The 25,163-nt window shown below is 37.6% G+C and overlaps 2 pseudogenes; both read right to left on the bottom strand.

Annotated features, from left to right (window-relative positions):
• Nucleotides 1-3,442, bottom strand: part of LOC140170863 (arylsulfatase B-like) — a 35,531-nt pseudogene extending 32,089 nt beyond the window's left edge.
• LOC140171507 (arylsulfatase B-like) lies at nt 1,815-21,464 on the bottom strand (annotated as a pseudogene).
• Nucleotides 21,465-25,163: the final 3,699 nt, after the last annotated feature.

Here is a 25,163-nt window from a genome sequence, read left to right as displayed (position 1 = left end):
AGCCCCCCGGGGTTGTGGCGGCCACGGTACGCCACTGGAGATGGTTGAACACAACAGAACAAATAAATGATGAAAATTGACCTTTTCATTGTGTTCGTGGGTCACCGCAAGAGCTGTAAAATTCCATTTGAAAAAACATATTTTTCATATTTATGCACACTTTCCCTACCTATTTAAATGAACCTCAATATTGACCATCATATTGTACCCATTTGTGTTACCTTCAATTCGACGATCCCTGTTGATTTGCCGTGAAAACGCTTGCATTTACTTGGAGAAAATTGTTCGGTTCTTCCGTTATTTACATCATTGGCATCATTTGACCTCTTGACCTGATGCGAAATCTTCCCTATAATTGAAGACCGAATTGAAAAGACTAGTTTGCGTATGACGTCCTGTCAACCAGACCAAAAATGCCGTACTGCGCAGGCAGTAACCAATCACGTCGCGCCTTTGCCCTGACGTCAGACGCAAACTAGTCTTTTAAATTCGGTCTTCAATTATACCATCATGCAACCGCATCTGACCTCGCCACATCCCGGGGTCGTCATGTCCATTTTACTTGTGGGGTGGATAAATGACGGAGTAGTGGACTAGGAATAGTAAATTAACATGAAACGTAAAACACCTGTATAAAACGAGAATAACTCACGCATGTCCGACCGGCCGGCCGCCCGTTGGAATAAAAAATACACGCTGGATTGTCTTGGAACTCCAAATGCTTTAGTTACAAACAGAGATTGCGCTAGTAAAAAAGGCATTTCAGCCCCTGCCAAAGTTCATTTTCGGACTCCCCCGTAAAGTAGAATAGTCCAGATTATCGTAACCTTTGACATTGCCAATATCACACAAATGTCGTCTATTTCATACCGTAAAGAAGTATGAGCAAGTTTCTGAAGAATATTGGTAAGTTTAAAGGCCAGATATCAGGCTAACGAATATGATCTGCATATATAGAAAGATCCGATCGTTGTCCGAACGTCAAAACTTGATAAATGTCAATGGTACAATTCCAAGCACGTGAAAGTCGTCAGGTCATTTCTCAACACAATACCTGTCAGAGGATAATTTACATAGACCGTGTTCAACGTAGCGTTACTCAGCCGAACATGGCAGAGTAGGTCCCGGATGGTCGTACATGTTCCTATCTCCACAACGTTATACCTTTCCAACAAGGAAAGAGATACAAAAGGCGAACGTCTAGTTAGAGACGACATTTTAGGTAAACAATGCCTACTCCACTATGTGAAAGTGATTTGTGAAATGACCTTATTGATAAAGCATTGATTTCAACTAGTTTAGGAAAGATCAGACGTGCCAAATGTGTAACAACCAGAAGTAACAAGAAGTAGCACACACTGCTTGTGTGTTGGAAAGCACAAAAGAAATGGCCAAATTCTTTTGTATATGCCTATAGTGATTGTACAAGTGTGACCTTGTGTGCAGACACACTAAGATGAACACTGGAATTTCTATCTATATCTACACGTGACTGGACACCAAAAATCAGCTGTAAAGTTGGCTTGGTTAATTTTGTTTTATTTTGAGTTTAGGAAATATATATTATAAGCTTTAAAATGGTATATCATTTGACTCCAAACGATATCCAGAAGCGGGGGTTATGGTTTGTTGAACTCTGTTCCTTCAACAAAATTGTATCCTTGTTTGGTTCTACATGTGTCTCTTTTCCCACATTCCTGGTAATAAATATCAAACAGTCATAATTGGCGGTCATTTTAAATCATTCCCAAGTCAAGGAGGTTGAGGCATGTCCTCTCATTGTCACTTGTTGGTTAAACATACCTAGACAAAATACAATGCTTTGTTATCCACCACTTGAACAGGATTTAGCCAAACCAAACAAAGACAAGAATTAAGGATTCTATAGAAATAGGTAGAAGCTTATTATCCTCTTCAGCAATAGGATTATTGATTGATTTAAACAGTGTTTGATGAGATACTTGTCGCGCCGAATTGAGATACGACCTTCACGCACATTTTACACTGTAACTCAGAATATATTTTGCCGAGTTTACGGCTGTAGTGTCCAGTCACATGAAGAAATTTATGTTTTTGCCATTGAAACTTAAATGTCATTTAATGAATCATAATGACAGCATTTAACACCTCCATGATTTAACATAAGAAATCTGATGAAATATAATGTAGGCCTATAATAATACTATACATGTTAACAATATTAACTATAGAAATCAAATGACATTACATGCTTTGTCTATTGGTCCATTGTTAAATATCTCTGAACAAGCATCTTGGAAAATGGACTGATCTGGTAAAAAATAGTGTCAAAAATTATTGGAAAGAGCTATCTACTTTGTTTTTTCAGTACTTACTGCCAATCACATGTTCATTAATATGTAAAAGTATTGAGAACAACAATACAAAAATACTGCTACTACCGGGGTTAATTTAAGCAGAAACCTCTAGGAGGGAAGGACAAAGAACACATTGGGCATGATACAAAGAGGAACTGAATATAAACATAACAACTATTAACTGCTACTGCTATCATAATGCAACAGCGCTGTATTGATCTTGAAACTTAAATCCTATTGCCCTGATTACTAATTACAACAATTTTGTGACGATAATTGTTCACGCCAAATATTTTTTGAATTTAGTGAAAATGAAAACTAAAAAATATATGTAAAAAATACATAGAACCCCGCTAAAAAGTACTATTTCGTTTTTATGGTAATCTTATCTTCTTATCATATTTTCTGAATTTAACATTGGGGTTCTATGCGAATTTTTTGTAAAAACCGCCTTTTCCACATAACCCCTTGACAAAATAGGACACGCAATTTCATTAATTTGAAGTGACCCCCTACACACGTCTGTTGTCAGATATTGGTACCTCATTCGTCTAACCAAATGTCCCTGTCCTGAGACAACCGTAGGTTTCGCGCTAACGCGCCCAATGCTCGATAGCACTCCATGTTCGGAATATGGACGTCGTAATCGGACCAAACTGAGGCGTAAATTTCGTGCTGACGCTCTCAATGCTCAAGTTGCTCGCATGGAATGGGAGTCACGATCGGAGGTAACTGTGAAAATTTAAAGGTAGGCCTATTGCAAATATATAGGGAATTTATAGAATTTACAACTAGTATGGTGTACTTGTGAATTTATATCATAAATATACCTTTCATACAAACTTGATACATTTTGGTTTGTTCACATTGATATAAAATAGTAAACGAACTTTAGAAATGTAAGCCACGATCCATTTTACTTTTTAGTTGTTACCAATTGTTTGTCTATTTGTGATCTAATACTGTATCTCTCTGTTTCTATTAAATTCCCTTTTGGTTTTGGAAGTAGAGTTATAACAATACATCGAAAGGTAAGGTGTTACAGTACTTGAAACAGATAGTAGATTTACGGGGTGTATGCCTAATGAAAGAAACATACAGGACATTGCTGACACTAGAAAGAATAGGAAAAGTTATAACTTAGCTGAATACCTTGATATTCCAGAAAAGTGAGGTTGCATAAACGTACCTTGCTCCCCATATTAAGGTCATACAAGGGTCATTTTTTTTCCAAAACTATCAAGTCATAACAGAAAAGCATACTTTAGTATACCTGCGACGTTCTTGGGTTTTAAGCATAGAGCTCAATAAGCTCTATGGTGATAAGCAAACAGGTCAAAGGTCACATTTCACTCCATGGGGGTCAATTCTAAAAGTGCTCCAATTTTAACCAAATCAAAGTGTTCATCTTGCAAAAACAAATCACATTAAGAATAATTAATTTTGCACAATCTAGGACGATATCGTTATATAAGTGAAATCGCCAAATAGGCCAAGGTTAATACGGTTCAACAGGTATTTTGGTTAAATGTTGTTCAAACTACACTGAGGTATTGTATTCTTTTCGTAATAACGAATCAGAAAAAGTATTGCTTGGTGAGTTCTCTTATAAAGGAATACAGGAATTTCCTTTGACCCGGTTACTTACTGAACTATTATGTAACGAGACATCCTAGATGATGCAAACTACTAGTAGGGATGACCATGACAATTTGAAGTTTCTCCTGTATTGTAGAATCATACTTTGTATTAAAGAGCTCATTAAATGGATCATTTCAGTCTTTAAATGACCTCAATAGGATAAATGGTTCTGAAGTTATGGCCAATTTTATATGCGTGTTTTGAATAGGCAGTTAGGACAGATTATGGACACCAAGGAAAAATGGCACAAAATTTAATAATTTCCAGTTTCAAATTCAGTATTTTCAAAAAAACACCTTTTCAGTAACCCTTGAAAATGGATTACATGATTTATACAAATACTCATAAGAAGACATCGTTTATAAATACGGGTTTTCATAAATGCATTCGGAGATCTGGTCTTGTGAAATTGCCTTTTTGTTCTATATTTCTTTGTACAAATCCAAGATGGCAGTCATGGAAGAAAAATTATGAACAAATTTGACGAAAAAAATGTATCACCAAAGTTTGTCAACTTGTTATTTAAGTCACAAAACATGTAATAAAGTTGATTTGTAGTGACCTCAATGCCATCAATGTTTTTTCCTATTCTTTGAGGTCAGTTCATGATATTAGCTGATTCTGGACCTTAATCACACAAACTCTTGCTTATTGACTACACATGCCAGATTCAATGATGAATTATTGCTAATTATTTATCATTTTCCACGGACTTGCCTTTATTAATAATATTACAATGTAAACTAATGATCAATGTCCACAACAAAAATGTGTGTGGCAAAAGAAAACTATATACACATCATTCTACTCCCAAGGACCCCAAACGCCCTCATGCTTAGCGGGATCACAATTTGGATCCTCATCATTATGCCAAATTGGTGGCGTCATATTGAGGTAGTATTCCTGCAGACGATGCAGCATTTGTTCTACAACGGTTGGATTATCGTCTGCTAAATCGTTCCATTCATTCGGATCAGCCGTGATGTTAAATAACCAAATATGTTTACTTTCAGGTTCTACTGCTTTAAATGCTGTATAGTTTGATTCTGGTGGAGGGTAGCTGTTGTGAGTATCTCGTCCTTTGTCATTGAGTTTACCTGAGGAAAAATAGATACAGTGGTTTGTAAAGTAATGTGACACAAGTAGGCAAAAAGTAGATCTTCAAACACTCTTAGTGATATTGTGTATTTAACGGCCGGGAACCTCTTTTTGACGCAGGTTTAATGATATATAATTAATAATACATAAAATTAGAAGAAACAAATTATTCCATGCTGATTCACTACAGACTGTTTCGCCCTAAGGCTCATCAGGTGAAACAGTCTGTGGTGAATCAGCATGGAATAATTTGTTTCTTCTAATTTTTTGTACATTTAAAACATTTTCATAACAACCAAAAACATTTTTGATACCTTACTGCAAATATTCTAACATAATATTATCTAGGTGTTGACATAATAATTATTTGGCAAAACATTTTTGCAAAAAATATTTGACAAATAAAGACTTTAAAAAACATTCTAAAATATTGTTGCAGTGTGTTTTCATACAAAGCATTTTAAAACGTTTTTATGACCATCTTATAACCCGACAATTAATCTTTAATATTAAAAAGTTTTAACCAAATTTAAAATCCCAAACTATAACCGGTTTAAAACAGTTTAAAACGTTTTGTGTTTGTGTGCTTTATTGATTGTCCCGTGGTGCTTGTGTGCAATACAACGATGTGTTCCCATTGAAAATCGTTGAAATTACAACTTTTGATTTTGGGGTTTGACGGTTTGAAGGCGCATATCTTGGTCAATCGATTTTTACGAACAGGGTGTCAAATGAGAAAACAAAGTCCAATTAACAAAATGTATATTTAGAACAATAAAAAATTATCAGGTTGTTGAACAGCAACGATGACTATAACTGACGAGTTTCTTTTTGTGCCTGGTGTGTATATTCAGCCATTGATGTTACTGACCTTGAACACCTGTAAGTATCTTCCAATCTCCTATTCTTAATGCTGCGTGAATAGATGTATTGAATGAAGAAAACGGATCCGAACCATTCTTTGGGACTCGAAACAACGGATCTATATTGTGAAGCAGCTCGTTTCTCTTCGAAGGTTTACCTCTTCTGGATAGGTATAAACAATCATAAACAACATAATGACATTTGTGTTTTGATTTGAAAGTAATGTGGATCATTTTTCGTGTTACTTAATTTGGATTGTTGCTTGTCGATTTAAATTTGAGGTCGGTTTGGGGGAAAATAATGTAGCTTCAATACAAAAGGTCAAAATCTTTAAATGATCGTAGACTTTTTCTCGCAGCTGCAAACACTTTAAGTACATTATATTTATAAAGTTTACTTCGAGGACTGTTAATTATCAAAATATCATTTTTTTTAATTTGCCATAAAATTTGATATCAGAAGGACGTCTCTCGTATTCAGAATGCAATTCGATGTCTGATGTGCTCTCATGTTCTAGAAAAATACTATGTAAAAGTTGCTGTTTACAGTATAATAGTACTAAAATCGAAATTTACGTTATAGCTTCCCAGACATCATATCCGTCCAGTGGTTTGGTTCCATTAAGTGTTCCTCCTGCTATACTAGAAACGATGGTTGGGAACCAATCGGAAACGTGAATGAAAGCATTACTGGTGGTTCCTGGACCTCTTTTGGCAACAGAGGGCTGTGAATGAATCCAACTCCATGAACACCACCCTCCCATAGCGTATCCTTTGAACCTCGTAATGGCCAATTGCTAGCGGCGATATACACAGGACCACCATTATCTACAAAATGATAAATTAAAGACTAATATCTGTTCGTATATCTGTCGCGTTATGCTCGAATTGGAAGTATTGATATCGCGAAAATATCATAATCAAGCCCGGGATTCAACCGCTCATCCGTTGTGGCTTTCTCAAACTAACGAACCGCAAAGAATATGATAAACCACCCCTTTATACTATAATCGGAGACTGAATTAAAACTAACAGCTTGCGCCTGACGTCATTTGTTAATTAAAAGTTTGTTTACGATTTGTCGTGATGATTGAAATTTCCGAATGCATCGGTACAGCGTGTACATACAGACCGTCTCAAAAGTTAGGGCTTAGTAATTGGAAACTTTCATACATGATGGCACCAAGTCAACATTGGTTTTTGTAATTTTCACCATTTTCTGCTATTTCTTTTCTCCGATGAATATTACACCAGACTAATCCGCCAGATGAATCCACCTACCTTTAACGCGCTAGTAAGCACATTACAGGTTGTGCCGGGAGTTGATCGTTAGACGCAAACTATAGGCATTTTAATTCATTCTCCGATTATTCATCAACGGTACAGAAGGCGAGGTTATCCAAGTCCGGTGAATTCTGAAATAAATATTTACCTGTGGAAAATATTATAATAGTGTTATCATAAAGTCCAGTTTCCTTCAATGTAGTAGTGATATTATGTACAGCTTCGTCAAGACAGCTTATCATTCCAGCCAGTGTTACTCGATCTTCTTCTGGTATAAGATTCTTGAATGGTTCGGAATATTGCTTTGGAACTTGTAGTGGATCATGTACAGCATGGAAAGCTAGATATATAAACAATGGCTGCAATAAAAGAAAAAAGTAGTAAATAATGTTAGTGTGCATCATCAATGTAACAACTGGATTGATAGATTTTCCTTAATTTTTATAATGTCGTAGGTAGGGAACAATTGAATGAGAAACAATCAAGTTGTACCTTTGATGATTTATAATTCTTCACGATTTTCTGCATCTCTTGAGTAAAAACAAAGGTTGCGTACTGCCCAGTATATTCGTATGCTGGCCGAAAGCTACTGCTGGTGTCATCATGGAAGGCATAACCTTTGAAAGAATAATTTCCAAATCCATGTCCTCGGTAGTGAGTGTAGTAGTCTTCATTACCAAGGTAGTAACCTGTAAAAATGCGATGTGAAAAATAATGTAACGATATTATGTTGATGAATACGATGTAACAACAGGGCCTTCTGATTATTCCAGTTAACATAACTTGTTTGAGCTAATGCTGCAGTTTCACAGCAGCCCCCCCACTTTTGTTGGTCATTCGGGGGTGGGAAAACGCTAAAACCGCACCTTACACACCTAAATCAGACTCCATTCGGGGGAACTGAACAACCTGCGCCCCCCCCCCACTTTCAATGTGCTGCGCACGCCACTGCAGTTTGCAGTACTCAAGGTACTCTAAGAACTGTTATTTATGTAAGAAACTTCTACCCCCCACCCCCAATTGTCAATTACATTCAATTCAAAACATCATAAGAGCACTAGTTTAAATATTTATACACATTTTACTGCATGTTTAACTAACTCCAAAATGAAACGTCTGCATCCGAAACATACTCTGAAACCTTTCACATTGCATGTATTTAAACAATAATTCATTTTATCGTCTATCGAACGTGTGCGGACGGAAAATCAATTAATTTTGATGTCCAATATCTGTGGAAATATATTATTGATTTTAATGATTCTTTTAGTATTAATTAAACATGATTGGAAATAGAAGGGAAATACACAGTTCAATATCATTTCTAAAATCCTATCCATTACCATTGAAATGCTTGTAACTGCCTCATTTCAAATATATAGTTTTAGTTTTGGTTTTGGTTTTGGTCACGTGGTTTCCTATTGTCCTGCCTAACCACTTGAATCACAAGATATCGAACTCTTTGTTTCTACAAACTGTGTAGACTCTCATTCATCTGGGTATGTTGAAATTAAGATTGATTTAAATCTGGTCAACCAGACATACCTATTTTTGACGGACGAACCGACGTTGCGACTGAAACCTTCAGTCTTCAGCTGGGTTGTGATGCAAATGACCTTGAGTACCGGACACTTCCGGTATTGATGACAATCGACGAGGAATGTCCTTTATGATCCTGTCAGGATGTCTGGTTGACCAGATTTAAATTAAATCTTAATTTCAACATACCCAGATGAATGAGAGTCTACACAGTTTGATTCGTAAGGAATACGGCAAGGATTGCCTAAAACTAACAAAGGACCTTGAGAAAACGGCGAGGAAAGTAGCGAATTATCGCAACCATTTACGATTCAACCTCCGTTGTTTACAGGCAGATGTGATACCCCGTAGCGCGAAACTTAGCTCTAATATCAAAGGATCGCGTGCGGATAAGATTATTCACAGTGCGGAACGTAAATTGCTAAACGAGAGAGTTAGACAGGTTAATTATACCATCAAAATCTGAACAACAAGAAATCTGACATTTTCCGCGAATTGGGTGATCGGTTACCAACGGAGATACACAACAGGGTCAGTCAGTTCACGGAGCATGCGCAGTTAGCACAGCACGAAACAACAAAATCTAGACAGGTAGAGAAATTCGGCAGGCTTGCAACAGTTTCACGTGCCGATAAGGATAAGAATTGGAGACAGAAGGATAATTTAATTGATCATAACATCAAGGATAGATGGGTCAGGAATTTATCGGACAGGCAGCTCTCGGGAAGTGAACAAAGTTTACTCGAAAAGGGGTTAAACTTCTCTGTCGCATCCAAAAGAATTCAGGTGACAGACATTATCACTGCTACTGAATCGGCGATCAGAGGTGCTTCCATCGGTCCAGATAAAGCGGAAGAATTACGTTCGCGGGTGAGTGCGAGTATTAAAAGTGCTAAACCACCTCAATATAATCTGAGCAAGAATGAGTATAGTGCGCTAGAAAGCTTAAAGAAGGATGAAAACATCACGATCCTCCCTGCTGATAAGGGGCGTTGTACTGTGGTTTTAAATAGCAAAGACTATGATCAGAAGGCTAGAGCACTGTTAGATGATACCAAAACTTACACTCCCCTTAGGAAAGATCCAACTAGTGGTATAAAGCGGAAGTTGACTTCAAAACTAGGCGAACTTGAGAAAAACGGGTCTATTGATTTCAAATTAAAACATCAGTTATACCCGACATCCGAAACCATCCCGGGTTTTTACGGCCTCCCGGAGGTTCACAAGGACACCATCCCCTTGCGTCCTATTGTGAGCAGTATCGGCTCGGTTTCTTACAATATCGCCAAATATTTGGCTAGAGTTTTGAGTCCTGTGGTTGGCCTATCGGACCACCATATTCTCAACTCTAAGGATTTTCGGAAAAAATCCAAGGCTTAGTGTTAGAACCTGATGAGACTATAACATCGTTTGATGTCACCGCCCTCTTTACCAGCATTCCTCCGAAGGACGCAGTCTCAGCAGTTCGCGAAGTTCTGACTCAGGATACCACACTTCATGAACGGACAAACTTATCTCCTGATCAATTATGTGATCTACTTAGTCTCTGTTTAGATAACACCTACTTTTCGTACAGTGGAAAATTCTACCAACAATGTCATGGATGTTCCATGGGTTCGCCCGTCTCACCGATTATCGCTAACCTTTATATGGAAAGATTTGAGCGCATTGCTTTGTCAACGTTTCCCGGTATAGCACCATCTAGATGGTATCGATATGTGGATGATACTTGGATTTTAATTAAATCCAACGAACTTGATAGGTTTTTCAACCACATCAATCAAATTGATCCCCATATCAAGTTCACGCAGGAAGGATTGTCAAATAACAAACTCGCGTTTCTTGACTGTTTAGTGTCCGTGGAAGAAGATCGCTCCCTTGCTGTGTCTGTTTATCGAAAACAGACACACACGGACCAATACCTTCAATTTGGTTCCAATCGCCCGCTCATTCAAAAACTCGGCGTGGTCAACACCTTGTTTCATAGAGCTGAGTCGATCATCACCAAAGACTCCGATAAGATTGCTGAACATCAACATCTTCGCAAAGCGCTGGGTAACTGTGGTTACCAGGGCTGGGCCATTAACAAGGCCTTAAACAAGGACAACAGCAAACCCACCGCCAGTAGCACGAATCAGACGGGGAGAACAACAGTATTACCATCCCATATCACGGAGATTTATCGGAAAAACTCAAAAGAATTTATCGCGACCACGGAATTACCACCCACTTTAAACCCACGAACACGATCCGCCAGTCCTTAGTGCATCCCAAGGACAAACAGCCCAAGGGGAGGATCAGTGGAGTGGTATACGGGGTCCGCTGTTCTGAAGAGCAAGCCTGTCAAGACTCTTACATTGGAGAAACCGCCCAACCTCTTCACAATCGCATGTTACAACATCGCAGAGCCAGCTCAGGTGGAAACGACTCATCAGTGTACTTACATTTGAAAGCCACCGGACACCATTTTGACACCAAGGATGTCCGAATCCTAGATCGCGAGCATCGTTGGTTTGAGCGTGGAGTGAAAGAGGCAATCTGGGTGAGGGCTGAGCAACCATCCCTCAACCGCGGTGGCGGTGTCCGGGCCAAACTATCACACGGCTGGGACAGGATCATAAAGGACATTCCTCGTCGATTGTCATCAATACCGGAAGTGTCCGGTACTCAAGGTCATTTGCATCACAACCCAGCTGAAGACTGCCTCATTTCAAATATATAGTTTTAGTTTTGGTTTTGGTTTTGGTCACGTGGTTTCCTATTGTCCTGCCTAACCACTTGAATCATAAGATATCGAACTCATTGTTTCTACCTTTTGTTTAAAACCGAACATTTGTGTCAGTCAGTTTCGGTTTTGGTTTCAGTTTCTTATAAGTGGTGTGGATCGTAAAATTATTTGATTTGAAGTTACCTACTCTAAGTATACAAAAGAAATGTTTAAATTTCGCAGTGCAATATTCACGAGCAGAGAAGTCGAACAAAGCAGTCTACATTTGAAAGCATTGATTTAGTTTGAAAGCATTGACTTGAGACTTCGAATTAGCCTAAGCTGATTTCACTGTGAAAATATATAGACCATCGAAATATTTCCACAGACATTACAATAGGCACTTGACAGATTATGACTTCAGTGTTATAAACACTATTATACACAACTCTATTTATGTGCATGTCGCATGACGGAAGATCAATATCATAGAAAGCTGGTTTAAACTAAATTTTATTCAATTTATTTATTGGAGAATAGAGAGAGATTGAGATAGAAGAGATCGCCAGGGAAAGAGGGTATGTGTGTGTGAGGGGAGGGGGTAAGGGTAAGGAGAAAGAGAAACAGAGGGAGAGAGCATTGGAAGTGGGAAGGGAAGGAGGGGGGAAAGGGGGGCTCAAGAGTGGAGTGGAATAATAGGGAAGAGTCGATATCGAGTGTGGGGGGGGGGAGGGAGGAGGTTATATATAGGTGGCGGAGGGAACATAGGTAAGAGGTATGGGTTGTGCTTTCCGGGGAATAATCTAATTCATAATCAAATCATCTACATCATCATGCATCGTTTATATTTCAGACAAATAAACAAAACACCCCACCCCCACCCCTCAATATATGCACATGATGTCTATGCATAACTTGGGACTCGGTGTAATTTAATGGTGTCATGGAAGTGTGCCACATACGGCAGAGAGCATCAAAAGTCGTCCGCGTTGATAGATATCGATAATGAAAATGTTAGCACAATAGGCTATTATATACGTATGGTTATAGGCCATTATACTTTTGATTATATATACCCTCTTGTGTCCTCCCAGCACAATAGTGTTATGATTGCATACCAGTTCATCTCCACATTTTAATCCCTTGATGTTTGGTTTCTGAACAATAGAGAAACCAAAACTATATATTTGAAATGAGGGACTAAAGGTTTCAGTCGCAACGTCGGTTCGTCCGTCAATTTGTTTGGTGGCGCTCGTCTGGCTGCTGCTCATCACTTCGTGCTAAGGATTTATGTAACTTTTCACCGAAATTTGACTTGAATTTTCAGATTTGTACTTAACTGATACTACAGTTGTTTATCCTAGAACATTGTGTTGCTGTTGAATTTGATTTTAACTTTTTATTATTTGGTGAAACTTGGACTTTATCATCTTGACTGTGCTACGTTTTGGTTTTGGTTTCAACTGTATGTATGAATACTACGTATCTCCGTATTGCTTTCTATCGGTATCAATATATTGATTTGTTTACAATCTCGTACTCTAACTATTTTGTATAATGTATCCTACTTTGAATTACTCCAAATCGATGCTGATCAGTATTGCTGAAGGTGTGATAAACACATCGCACAACAAAGTTGATTCACAAACATGGTTAAACATCAATGAATTTGGTATTAGTGCCAAGAAGAAGACCAAACGTGGGCTGTAGAGCAGGCAGACTAAAACAACGCCAAATCACTTCGATTGTTACGAGCCGAATTAACACTTTGCCCAAAAGCCAGACGAGTAGGCCCAAACTTGATCAATCTAATCTTGTGCCAATCCCAATCAAGCATAATCAACAGAACAATATCATTAATGTCAAGTTGCAGGAAGCTTCCATAAAAACAGACAATCACTCAGTAAAACCTAAGATAGCTACCTGGAATACCCGATCTATGAACAATAAGACAACTGAAATATGTGACGTCATAATTGACAATGACATTGATGTTATTGCCATTCAGGAGTCATGGTTTCGTGGGGACGAAAGAGATAACCATGCATTGGCTGATATTGCTCTTACACTTCCCAATTTCGAATTGGTTCAATCACCAAGAAAATCTGGAAAAGGTGGTGGCCTTTGTTTTATCATCAAAAGAGGTTACCAGCTTGTAACCAACAATAGTACTGTTTACCCGAGTTTTGAACACATGGATGTTAGCATATCGCGTGGATCATCCACTGTAAGGATATTTAACATATATCGCCCACCTCCCTCCAAGGAGAACAAATTGACTGATTCAATGTTCCTGGAGGATTTCGGATGTTTCCTTGAGTCTGTTTCTCTAATTCCTGGAGAAATACTCATTTTAGGCGACTTCAACTGCCATGTCGATGATGCTCAAGACCGATTTGCTCGATCCTTCATAGAGATGTTAGACACTGTCGGTCTCAAACAACATGTGACTGAAGCGACGCACAAAAAAGGTCACACTTTGGATCTTTTAATTGAAAAATAGGTATGTCTGGTTGACCAGATTTAAATTAAATCTTAATCTTTGTTTCTACCTTTTGTTTAAAACTAAACATTTGTGACAGGTAGTTTCGGTTTTGGTTTCAGTTTCTTATAAGTGGTGTGACGAATAAAATTACAAGATTTTCGAGTTACCTGATCTAAGTATACAAAAGAAATGTTTAAATTTCGCAGTGCAATATTCACGAGCAGAGAAGTCGAACAAAACAGTCTACATTTGAAAGCATTGATTTAGTTTGAAAGCATTGGCTTGAGACTACGAAATAGCCTAAGCTGATTTCACTGTGAAAATATATAGACCATCGAAATATTTGCATTCGACATTACAAAAGGGCCACTACTGTAATTGTATAGGTGCTATAAACAAAATCGATTCATGTCCTTAATCCCATGTACCAGAATCGATGGAAGGCCATTATATGACCTCTAATAACCTAATGACTTTTTACTGAAGCAATTTTTACTGCAAAAGTAGAAGATAGAGGGAGAAGATTGGGGTGTGTGTGTGTGGGGGGGGGTGGAGGGCAAGGGGATTTGGGCCGGAGAGAGAGAAACATATGAGAGAGAGCATTGGAAGTGAAAGAGAAGGGGAGGAGAGCTCGAGATGAAGATATCGAATGTAGGGGAGGAGGAGGGAAAAGGGGTAATTTAGGAAAGCGGTGGTTATATAGGAGGGGAGCCCCTCTTAAAGAGGTATGGGTTGTGCTTCCTGGGGATAATAAACTAATTCATAATCAAATCATCTCCATGCATCGTTTATGTTTCATACAAACAAACAAATTCCCCACCCCACCCCATCCTTCAGTATACGCGCATGTATATGATTTCTAGGCCTAGAACTCGTGAGTGTAATATGCCACCTACCTTCGACAGAGAGCATCAACTGTCGTCCGCGGGATAGATTTCCGATATCAATCATGATAATAATTATGTTAGCACAATAGGCTATTGTATACTTCTGGTTATATACCCTATACTGTGCCCTCCCAGCGTAATAGTGTTATGATTGCAGATCAGATCAGCTCTACTTTTTAATCCCTTGATTTTTGGTTTCTGAACAAAAGAGAAACCAAAATTATATATTTGAAATGAGGGACTGTCTTCAACATTATCGATCACGTAGAGCAACCAATGAGGTGTATAAAATGCTGTTATCATCTTTTGGTGTTTTTTTTTTAAGCCAGATAATTCCCAATACTTATAGGCTATGACATTGACAATACCCTGCTACATTATTGACAGTTTTCTTTGGTACGCCCATTTCCTTTTTAAAGGATTTTTTTAAATTAAAGTGTACCGATACGTTTTTAAGCAGTGTAGATTAAATAACGAAGACACGTTGCATCGAATATTCTGCGTCGAATAAAAAGTCTGTAGCGGACCTTAAAAGTAAAATTTATTGTTCGATCGATTACCTAAGTATGTGTCGAATCCTCTTTTAGTTGGTAGACACTCTTTTTTGTAATGTCCGAGATGCCATTTACCGATCATGTGAGTGGAATATCCCGTCTCTTGCATTTTCTCCGCCAATGTAACCTCGTCTAAGGGAAGGCACTCTGGCATACAAGGGTGAATGGTTCCATGCTGCATGCCGGTGTGAACCTATTAAAAGATATTAACTTTTAACATGTTTTTCAGAAACAGGGAAACACAATATAATAAGTATTATTTCTTAAGCTTTAATCTTTTTCCAACTCCCTTTTTCACCATACATACCACTATTAGGCTGCTGAAGTGATCTGGTGATAAAGGGTTTCCACTGAACCATATTGCACCGCTACTTAAATAGCGTAAAATGGCTTTGTTTAAAAATAATTATAATAAAAGCAGTGGTGTATTTACATCCATTGTGTCATGATGATTACTTCTAGATATCTTAAGGTGGTACCATATGCGTAGATCCGGGGGAGGGGCTGTGGGGATAAATCCCCAATATTTTTTTTTGGGGTGGGATGGTCCATACCACCATCCCCAAATGTTGAGGCCTGTGTGTGGGTTTCTGACCAAATTTACCTCAAATTTGGCCATTTTAGCCCCAAAGCCCCAAAGCGCGAATTTATTCCACTTTTGCACAATTTTTTTGCACTATTTCATCAGTTCAAAATGGCAAATATTTTCGCGCGCATCACGCGCATTTGTACCATAAACTTATTCTATCGCCAACAGGTGTCGGATTCACTATATTTCAAGAAATTGTTTCCAACTCCACCGCCCAATGTCAAACAGAAATATACGCCACTGGGTGGTACTACACCCCCTGATAAATTGTGTGACTAATTTGGCATTTTTCCCACTAAATAGTTACACACTGGCAACAGACAATCCAAGGGGCAAGGAATCCAATTACTTCACTGTAATTTCAGTGGTTCATTATATGTGTTACGAAATGAGGTACATTGTAGCGGTACCTCTTTTCTTATCATAAATAACGTAGGCCTACCGCTTGTCTTGAGTCACTAAAATTCCAGTGTAGTAACTGGATTCCTTGCCCCTACAATATATATATAACTTTTGTTACCAGTGAGAAAAATGCAAAAATAGTCACAAATTTACCAAGGGGTGTAGTACCACCTCAAAGCTATAATGCTATGCTGTGAAAAGACCTAGGACAAATTACTAGCCCTAGAACATGTAGAACTCTGGCCATAGTATTCCCGTTTTTCTTCTACTAGGTAAAATTACCGATCAAATTAAGGGTACCTAATTCCATTGCTATGTCAGTGACGTAGGACTACAGTACACAACCACTAAACATGTTAAATGTGTGAATTTACTCTGATTTGACAAATGTTGTAATAATACTGCGCCAACAATAATTACCTTTAATGGAGAGATTACGATTTCCAAACGTACGTATCGGACGTACGTCAATCTATTCAAAACCACTCTCCTGTTACGGAGCGAGGTCAGGTATTTAGCCAGTTTTAAAGATTTTCCACGTGCGAAATGAACGTAGATACATCGTTGAAAATTAGTCTAATTATTATTATGATCCTTTTTGTTTGTAAAAAAATATTATAATAAAGGTACTGCGATGTGTTAAAAATTTACAAAATTTATACGCGATGTCCATACGCAATGATTGCCCATTGAATTATGTGTGATACTTTGCGTATAAAAAATGACATTGCGATTTCATGTTCCATGTTGAAATATGCTGATTTTACGACATGTCGAAGTTCATGCAACGCGCCTAACTTTCAGGATGAAAAAGTCTCATTTGAATGGAAAGTTATGATATATGGATGTAGTGATCCTTAATGTACCAAAATATATGTTTTTCGGGCAACTATACTATTTGGGGAGCACAAAGCAGCATCTTAAGTCAAATTTTAGTATAAATCAAAAGCGTGCTGTCTGAATTAGGCGGAGACTCGGTAACCTGGAGATACCATTATTTTTTCAATCACTATGCCTTCTAGGACCCAATACACACATATGTGACCCGGCAGCACAAACGAGCCGTAAATTCCCTAAATTGTATTCTGTGTTACGGTGTAAAATGTGTACGAAGGTCGTATTCATCGATAACTTAAGCTGGCCCGACTTCCGTCTTATTTTGATAGTCAAAAACTAATCAATAATCCTATTGTTGAAGTGTATAATAAGCTTCTACCTTAGATGGCCGGCTATAGAACTTTTAATAGCTCTGGTCTTTGTTTGCTTTTGCTAAATCCTGTTCAAGTGGTGGGTTACCAGGCATTGTATTTTGTACATGTATGCATAACCAACAATTAACAATGAGAGAACTTTCTTAAACCTCGTTGACTTGGGGATGATTTGAAATGACCGCCAATTATGACTGTTTGATATATATTGCCAGCAATGTGGAAAAAGAGACACATGTAATAACGTAAAAAGCTATATTTTTGTTGAAGGAGCAAAGTTTAACAAACCATAACCTCGCTTACGGTGTACCATCTCCGCCAATTCCCCTTTTTTAATTCCCCCTTTTTTTAATTTCCTTTTTTCTAATTTCCTTTTTGTTAATTTCCTTTTTTAAATTAATTTCCACTTTTTTTATAATTTCCTTTTTTTAAATTTCCACTTTTTTTTAATTTCCCTTTTTTAATTTCCCTTTTTTTTTAATTTCCTTTTTTAATTTCCCTTTTTTAATTTCCTTTTTTTTAATTTCCCTTTTTTAATTTCCCTTTTTTAATTTCCTTTTTTTAATTTCCTTTTTTTAATTTCCTTTTTTTTAATTTCCCTTTTTTAATTTCTTTTTTTTTATTTTTTATTTTCCTCTTTTTTAAATTCCCCTTTTATTTTCTCACAAAGCAGAATCTTGGCCGATACACATACTCAGTAGTTGTCCAAGAATTTGCTCGCTTCCCGCTGCGTATGCTGGTCTTTACGCACTGTAGTCGTTACGTGTGACAGACCATGGATATAGTATATGGACAGACCCACTGTGTAGAAGTCAGTGGCCAGACCATGTGTGTGTATTATTTACACCACTGATATAGCATGTATCGGAGCCTGTGTGCTAGGGCCGTAGACTTATTTCAAGTCACGGGAAAACCATAAGAATACTAGTATATAAATCGCAGTGGTTTTATCACGGCCCGTGAGGGGGGGGGGGGGTGTAATTTTCCCAAAGGCGTGCAAAAAAAAAATTGCTTGCTTCCCTACCCTTCTCGGCCTGGCCAAAAAAATCTTCGCCCCCCTCCTTTGCACATGCCAAATGTTTTAAAATTGCCATTAAAATTGCCATGTAAAGGGACGGCATATTCGTACTATTTAATAGAGCTATTTTATGACTATTAGGCCTATGTGACTATTTTTGCATTTTTCTCACAAACTAATAACACACTGGTAAGGAACTGCATTGGCTTCCTGTGTTCCAATGAATTGTTGTTTAACTTATGTTGATTGTATATAAATGTAATAATGATAGGCCTATTGCTCCGTCATATTTATCTGAACTTCTTTCAAATTATGTTCCCACTCGTAGGCCTACTCTTCGGGGAATTTAAAAAAGTGAAAAAAAAGAAAAAAAGGGGAAATTAAAAAAAGGGAAATTAAAAAGGAAATTGGCGGAGATGGTACACCGTACTCGCTTCTGGATATCGTTTGAAGTCAAATGATATACCATTTTTAAGTTTATGATGTTTATTTTTTAAACACGAAATAAAACAAAATTGACCGGGGGAGGAATTTACGGCTCATTCGCCATGGACGGTCACATAATGTTCATGGAAAACACTGTGACAATACGTAGTGTATTGTCACGGTGAAGACCGTACTTGGGAGAGTATGCTGTATGCTAGCATACGTATGGTCACGGTGTATCCCGTTGTCAAAATACCACGTACTTTAGTACAGTAATAGCGCCCTTTGTTGGTCTTTAAAACGTATTTTCAACGTAATGAAGAAATATTGTAGGTAATATAACACTATAGAATATAAAAACTAGTATTTTTAGAAGTTACATTTCAAGGTCGTTACATTAAGGTTACTCAAGGTTTTAGCATTAAGGTTTTTTTTAATTAGAGACAGTCCGTCACCCTTAAGGTTACTCATTGTTGTTTGTTGATGCTTAGAATAAATAAAATAAATTTTGGATTTATAAAGCGCCTTTCTCCAGATCTTAGAGGACTCAAAGCGCTGTAATTTCGCTGCAATGGTGAATCATCACAATCAGATCGCATCAACTAGGTTGCTGCCGAACGGCGCACACCTATCCACATTTAGATTGTAACATCCACCAATTATCTGTGCAGCTCCCCAAATTCCATTGGGTGAAGGAAGTGTTTGATAACCAAACAACTAATCACCGATTGTTGCGATACAGGAGGAAACCGGAGATCCCGGAGAAAACCTGCGAGAGCGAGCATGGAATCGGGATAAACCAAGTGCCCATGAGTCCTTGGGCCGCGCCGGGGCTTGAACCCGGGACATCAGTGGTGCAAAGCGAGGGAATTACCGCTGCGCTAACTCGCCCTCCCGAGATCTTGGGCCCAGTATCAACCAAAAAATATAAAGGCCGCAGGGCCGGCAGGCCCGAGGCCGGAGACTCGCATACGACGACTAAACACTCCAAGTGGGACCCCAATATAAGGGCCCCGCAGGGCAAGACAGCAAGAGTAACTTTAAGGATGACGAACTGACGAAAATTATGTTATATTTACGGACAGCTCGTCACCCATTTCATAGGCCTACTTTTACATTTTTTTTACTCTTTACCCCATAATGTCCCTCATTCTTCAGGCCCTGCCCTCTATCGGGGGCTAATTTATAGTTTAAGCTTGTTTGCTATTGTTTTTGGAGCAACATTGTTTCTTTATAAGCCTGCGGCGCAACCTTGAACAATATTGTCTTAGCAATATTGTCTTTTGAGATAACACCCCGTAGCCACCCCCAGCCAGCCCCATACCCCATTATGATTTTTAACATACCAATATTCTGCTTTTTATATTCTATGGGGTCGCATATTACCTCAAATATTTCTTCACTACGTTGAAAATACGTAATTATGACCAACAGAGGGCGTTATTACTGTACTAAAGTACGTCGTATTTTGACAACGGTATACACCATGACCATACGTATGCTAGCATACAGCATACTCTTCCAAGCACGGTCTTCACCGTGACAATACACTACGTATTGTCACAGTGTTTTCCATGTACATACGTGAGGATCAAGATGAGGATCTATCGACCTAGATCCGCCAAAATCAGATATTATAGTCTTTATTCCAGCCGCCTTGTTCTCCTTCGTGACGAATGAGCACAATCCAGTTTGGAACCGAGACGAGCAATATTTAACACCGTACGTACGGTCCACGTGCTGCGTATGGAACATCGCAATCTCTCTAGTACGTCTACTAGAGCAGAATTTAGAGGGTATGTATAAATTTGAATTGCACATACTAAATTACCATTAGAATTATGAAATTAAAAATACAACGAGAATAATGACAAAAAAGAAACATATGACTGAAAACAAATTTGAAAAGGTTGATTAAGTAGCTTTATCGCTTCTTGTATCCATGGAATGACTTACCTGATATCGTCCTGTTAAAAGTTGACTTCTAGTCGGAGTACAAATTGCTTGTACATAATAATTACTGAGTATAACACCTTCAGCGGCAAGCTTATCGATATTCGGCGTTTTCATAGCTGACCCATAGTGTCGGCCATTATAGCCTACATCATTGTAGCCTAAATCATCAACAAGAATAAATAGAATGTGTGGTTTTCCTGCTTGTGTGTTTTCATTTAGGCCTATGTGGTTAGCGTCAAATGAGCAATCGGATTTTGATCCGTCAGTCCAATGCAACATGTATAGTAATCCGCATACGGCGAGTGTAGTTAGAGACGACATTTTATTTAACTAGGACAACAATGCCTACACAACTATTCGATGTGAATTATTTCCGCGCACATTAACCTATTATATATGTGAAATGACCTTATCGATAGAGCATGGACTTCAACATTACTAGTTTAGGAAAGATAAGTAAACAAATATTATTAATAGCATTGTTATGCTTTTTAAAATACAGAACAAAATTAGGTAGAAAGTTGAAAAATACCACAGTTTAAAAGTATGAGGTGTTTGCTCACAATGGTGTACTTGATAGCTGAATCACCTCAGTATTTTGTCTTCTGATACCAGCAGAACTGGGATTTAAGGTCCCTTTAAGGGCTGGGGTATGAACGTTTGGACGGTATTTATTTTGGGACTTTAGAGCACATCAGACATATCGAATTGCATTCTGAATACGAAAAATGTAATTCTGATATCAAATTATTTTGATTTTTTGAAATTCGCAATTTAATACACATTTTATGGCAAATCATTAAAATTGATATTTTTGATATTTAACAGTACTTGAAGTAAACTTTATAAATCTGATGATTTATACTTAAAAGTGTATGTAGTGGGATGAAAAGCCGACGATCAATTGAAAATTTTGACCTTTCGTATTGCAGATATGGATTTTTTTCCCAAAACACCAAAAAAAATTAGGTCTTTTTGGGAAAAAAATCCATATCTTCAATATGAAAGGTCAAAATTTTCAATTTACTGTCGGCTTTTCCTCCCTGCTACATACACTTTAAGAATATATCATTAGATTTATATAATTCACTTCGAGGACTGTTATATATCAAAAATTGAAAAATATCAAATTTTTATAATTTGTCATAAAATTTGTATTATATTGTGATTTTCAAAAATGAAAATTATTTGATATCAGAAAGACATGCTTCGTATTCAGAATGCAATTCGATAGGTCTGAGGTGCTCTCATGTCGCACAAAAAATACTGTCGAAACGCAATAAACGCTCATTTTAGATCCCTTAAGGGGGGTACTACACCCCTGCCCAATTTTGTGCTTATTTTTGCATTTTTCTTAAAAATTATAGCGCATTGGTGTCAAGTGCAGTAGTTATAGTCCTTGCCCCCATAATATACATATCTTACTGGTCACCAATGCGCTATAATTTTTGAGAAAAATGCAAAAATATGCACAAAATTGGCCAGGGGTGTAGTACCCCAAGCGGATCGGAAGCTGTAAAGAGAGTAGAGATTTGCACTCAAATATTGAGACAAATAAAGCTGACTAAATACATGGTACGTATAACTGCAGCAATTGCTAGCGTTCTCGTTGTATGTAAATGTGTTTCTGTGTTAAAGGATTAGGAATAGAGTTAGGCATCGTGGAACAAAACAAACAAATTGGGGACGAAACTGGATATAACTGAAACTGAAATATAAAATCCTATTACCGTGATTACTAATTACAATACTTTTAAATTCTTCACGCCAAATAGTGTTTGAATTTAGTGAAAATGAAAACTGAAATTGAAAACTGAAAAATATATGTACAAATTGCATAAAACCCGCTAAAAAGTACTGTTTCGTTTTTATGGTATTATAATCTTTTATTTTCTAAAATCAATATTGGGGTTCTGTGCGGAATTTTTGTATAAATATCCTTGACAAAATTGGAGTTTCTTATCGTATCGTATCCAAAGCAGTCTAATATAGACGTTGACGCAAGCCTTCTTGCGGGAAATATGAACACACTCGCTATAGTCGGGCTCTTTTTATGAGATATTGATACGGCACCGAAGACTACAGCTGTTCCGAACTCAGCCAGAAACCTTGTTTACAGACAAAAACTTTGGATGTTGTTACAAAGAATTCAAAATAATTATATTGTCAAGAGACACACATAGAGGAATACGACATCTATCCTGACCCGATCTGCATTTATATCATGATTATGTTGCCTGCAAAAACCGGAGACCAGACATAAATTATAAAAGGAACATGTCCAGATATCAGCGTTAATTTCATGGTAAGCTTAAAACTGCAGTCACAAAATACGATCGTATATATAACATTTATAAATCACCCAGGCGAATGGGAACGTAGGTATGTGCAAAAGATCTGTATTAACAATAACAAAGTATGTGCCCAAAGATTTGTCTTTGGCATGTCGCTTTTTTGAATTATCACTAAAATATCAAATTTTGGAAAAACGTCCCAAAATTTAAAACAAACATGAACCTTCCAAAATAAATACATATTCGCACTCGGCGGTTCAGTCACTACCCGCCGCTGTGATTTAGGATAACTCATCGCTTCCCCTCTCCAGTTACCTGTACTTTAAGTTTGCCCATACGCAACCCTTAATGTAGATTTTAAATTACAAGTCAATATGTCCAACATTGCAGTTTTGGTCATTTATGCCCTGTTGCACTGTAGTAAACTACTACCCTTTTGGTAATGACGATCAGACAGACTTTTATTTAACATAAACTCCCATTGTTGAAGTGGACAATAAGGTATAATTGCAATTCAGTATGATTGCAGGTCATTTGCCTTGTTGTAAGCATGTTTTTAGCTGTACTCGTCACAACCTGCAACAATGAGAGGACATTCCTAAACTAAGACTTTTGAGATGTTTTGTATGTAAAAAGAGACACATGTAGCAGCCGAGAAGTGCACCATTTTACGTTTAAAAATCGAATCCGAGTTCCAGAAGAGATACTCCTAGGGCTATTGATATATTGCCCCTTTTGTATTGGTTGAAAGATAAAATTAATGTTCATTTAAAGGGAAGTATGGCTATTTTGTTTTGCGTAGGGAGGGGTGGACCCAGATATTTTGCTTTAAATCAGTCAAAACTGAATAAAAATAGACATGGAAAAAATTGCTACATCGCTTTACTATACATTGTGAGAGTGTTTAGCAATTTTCTATCATGACTCTTTGTCAAAGTGAAGACTTATTCAAATTAATCATAAAAACCGGGTCTCTAAGTTCATTGGACAGACAGCAGCTCTAGCTTAGACCCATCGCAAACTTTCAACCGGTCAAGCATCAATCAATAGCCAGTAGTAACCAGCCTGAGACAACCGTTTGTTTCACGCTAACGCGCTAAATGCTCGATAGCACTCCATGTTCGGAAATAGATATCGTATTCGGAAGGAACCGAGGCGTAGGTTTCGCGCTTACGCTGTCAATTATTACCCTGCTCGCTTGCAATGGGAGTCACGATCGGAGGTAACTGGGACAGCTCAATAAGCTCTATGGTTATAAGCAAACAGGTCAAATGTCCACGGGGCTCAATCCTAAAACATGCTCCAATGTCATCCAAAACGGTCTCAAAGTGTTCATCTTGCAAAAACAAAAAATCACAATAAGAATAGTTTGTACAATCTAGGATGTATCGTTATATAAATAATATCGCCAAATAGGCCAAGGTCAATACGGTTCAACAGGTATTTTGGTTAATTTTTGTTCAAACTACACTTAGGTATTCTTTTGGTAATAATGAAACAAATTGTTTGGCCTAGATGTGGCGCAGAGTTCTCGAGTTATAAGCAAAAGCGTAGTTTCCTTTCACACGGTTACCTTTGTAACGGGACATCCTGGATGATGCAAACTATTCTTTACCTGTTATTCAAATGGGTTAAACCATACATTTTCTGCATTGATATGATCAGAGCAATATTGTGGCGTGGTTGAAATTTGACCACTGTATGACCTCAACTCTTTCAGAGCAAGGTGCATTTTTGCCATCAATGTTTTTTCTATTCTTTGAGTTCAGTTTATGATATCAGCTGATTCTGTACTTTCAATCACAAGAATTCTTGCTTTTTGGCTACACATGCCAGATTCAATAATATATTATTGGTAAATATTAAAAAAACAAAG

Source organism: Amphiura filiformis, chromosome 15 (assembly GCF_039555335.1).
Source record: "Amphiura filiformis chromosome 15, Afil_fr2py, whole genome shotgun sequence".
NCBI lineage: Eukaryota > Metazoa > Echinodermata > Ophiuroidea > Amphilepidida > Amphiuridae > Amphiura > Amphiura filiformis.
The sequence above is the reverse complement of the archived record's forward strand: the minus strand, read 5'-3'. Positions and strand labels throughout refer to the sequence as shown.